General features: G+C 52.4%; 1 protein-coding gene across 1 annotated transcript in view; it reads left to right on the top strand.

Moving 5' to 3' along the window:
• Positions 1-233, top strand: part of chd7 (chromodomain helicase DNA binding protein 7) — a gene marked incomplete at its 3' end in the record, with an annotated part of 52,051 nt that overhangs the window by 44,746 nt on the left and 7,072 nt on the right.

The following is a 233-nucleotide window of genomic DNA, read 5'->3' as shown; positions in this document are numbered from 1 at the left end:
ACACACACACACAGAGAGATAACATGTCAGCACCTTCAGACACACTCCAGTGGCTTCCATCCCAGTAAGCATCATGCAACATCGTACTCGCACAGACACACAAACACATCCCACCCACTTCTGCTGCTACCGGTTGATCGGTGTTGCTATGGCGATAGCGGTACGCAGCTGGCAGGCTCAGTGTGCTATCGGAGTGTGATTGATGGCTGGTTTCACCACTGTGTGTGTGTGTG

Source organism: Morone saxatilis, unplaced genomic scaffold (assembly GCF_004916995.1).
Source record: "Morone saxatilis isolate NCDOM2014 unplaced genomic scaffold, NCSU_SB_2.0 Contig23, whole genome shotgun sequence".
Lineage (NCBI taxonomy): Eukaryota > Metazoa > Chordata > Actinopteri > Moronidae > Morone > Morone saxatilis.
The sequence above is the reverse complement of the archived record's forward strand: the minus strand, read 5'-3'. Positions and strand labels throughout refer to the sequence as shown.